The 2271-nt window shown below is 32.0% G+C and overlaps 1 protein-coding gene across 3 annotated transcripts in view; it reads right to left on the bottom strand.

The window, feature by feature from the left end:
- Positions 1-2248: 2248 nt before the first annotated feature.
- LOC119598549 (serine/threonine-protein kinase PEPKR2-like) overlaps positions 2249-2271 on the bottom strand; it is a 51354-nt gene continuing 51331 nt past the window's right edge. For all 3 annotated transcript variants that reach the window (XM_037948182.1, XM_037948181.1, XM_037948180.1), the window contains one exon: positions 2249-2271. This exon is cut by the window's right edge and continues 2073 nt beyond it. The gene's annotated coding sequence lies outside the window, so the exon portion shown is untranslated.

A 2271-nucleotide genomic window follows, 5' to 3' on the forward strand; every position in this document is an offset into this window, starting at 1 on the left:
CAATTAACTTAACCTAACCTGAACTAACCTAACCAACCCACCTCCCAATTAACCTAACCTAACCTAACCAAACCATACCTAACTTAATGAACCCATTCCCAATTAACTTAATCTAACCTAACCTAACTTACCTTAACTTAACCTAACCTAACCTAACCTAACCAACACAAATTATCCTAAATTAACCTAACCTAACCTAACCTAACTTAATCTAACCTAAACCTAACCTAACCAACCCAAATTAATTTAACCTAACCTAATCTAACCAACCCAACCGAAATTTATTTAACCTAACCTAACCCAATCCGAATTAACTTTGAGAAAGTAAGAAATTAAAAATTAAAACCGTTTCACTCTAATCACGTGTCTAGTTTTGTATAGATTATATAGATTATTCATATCAATTTCTTTGTTAAGCAAATCTAAAGGTCTGCAAAGTCAACATCCTCTCGTAATTTCCGCATTTCTACTTCCATAGAGCTATTTTCTTACTTTCCCTCGTCATTGGTGTGTTTACATCATCGTTTCAGTATCAAATATTTGGCCTATTTGTGATTTGTGATCTCTCTCTCTCTCTCTCTCTCTCTCTCTCTCTCTCTCTCTCTCTCTCTCTCTCTCTCTCTCTCTCTCTCTCTCTCTCTCTCTCTCTTACAGCACGAAAATCCACTGGAGGACACATAGTTCTTATTTAAATTTAGTGAGAATGTTGCCGTATTTTTCTGAATATTGTATTAACTGCAGCCTCTCCTTAACAATTACAAACTTTTCTCGGTTTAAAAGCTTAGTGCTCAAACCTTCTTCAGCCTCCTCTTGCCATGCGCATAATGCCCATGCCTCTCTCCATGATCGTAGCTCTTCATCGCTCATTTCCCCTTCATGGGGAACGCCTATGCTCTCTGCTCCCACGCTCGCCCATACGCCCACGTTCTTCATGCGCCTATATCTTCTGTTTAGATTCCTCTGTCGAACAGTTTTTCGTGAATTTTCTCATGCTAAGTGTCCTTAATCAAGCATCTATCACATGAGATCTTTCGTTACTATGATCTCTCTCTCTCTCTCTCTCTCTCTCTCTCTCTCTCTATCTATCTATCTATCTATCTATCTATCTATCTATCTATCTATCTGTTTGTCTATCTATCTATCTATCTATCTATCTATATATATATATATATATATATATATATATATATATATATATATATATATCTTTATCTTTGTGTGTGTGTCCTCTGAAATGACAACCGCTTCTGCTGCTTAAACTGAAAAACACTAGGCCTGCTGACCCTCCTTCAGCAGCAGTTTCTGTCGGGACATCCTCTGCCGCACCAAACTTTTCTCAAACTCTGACTCAGACTTCAATAACTAGATCAGTTAAGAATATACTAATAAAGAGCACCTAACTAACTCCAGGAAATGACATCCGAACCAGCTTAATCATAACTAAGCCAACGAAAAAAACGAAGGCAACTTAAACAAATGAAAATTAAAACAAATGAATTAAATGAACAACTCGGCTCATTATCGATCGATTACGAATGCATACCCCTAAAAGATAATAGAAAATGTAGCTTCAAATGAATTCAAATCAATTCCGTTTGAAATTTATGATTAATTCGTTGATTTTAATCATTATCTAAGGATAAATAAACCAAGAAATATACAGTCATATGTGTTTATATAATAGGTACACAAATATATGTACAAAATATACAGAAATAGACTCATAAAACATGTAAGATAGTGGTTACACCTAAACCAGAAACATAAAGGAAATTTATGCCCATAAGTAGAATGTTTTCTTCTGTAATGATAATGATAATAATAATGATAATAATAATAACAACAATAATGATAATAATGATAATAATAACATTGATAATAATAATAATAATAATAATAGTAACAATAATAACAATAATAATAATAATAATAATAATAATAATAATAATAATAATAATAATAATAATGAAAAACAAAGATGTTGATAACAACATTAATTTGTTAACTTTCTTTTATCAATTGCATTAAGTCACAATAATATTTTTTTTGTAAGGTATTGCACAGGGTTAACTAAAGAATATCAAGTTGCAAGATGAAATACTGTTTCCTTAGAGTTGATTTTGTAACATGCTTGAAACACAATTTTCATGAAAGTAACAAGAGTAAATGATCAGAATCCATTACAACAAAAATAATTAGAAAATAATCTTACTCCCACAACACGTTCAGGAAAAATAATTAAGAAAAATATAAAACCATCTCTTTATTGTG

This window comes from Penaeus monodon, chromosome 41, assembly GCF_015228065.2.
Source record: "Penaeus monodon isolate SGIC_2016 chromosome 41, NSTDA_Pmon_1, whole genome shotgun sequence".
NCBI lineage: Eukaryota > Metazoa > Arthropoda > Malacostraca > Decapoda > Penaeidae > Penaeus > Penaeus monodon.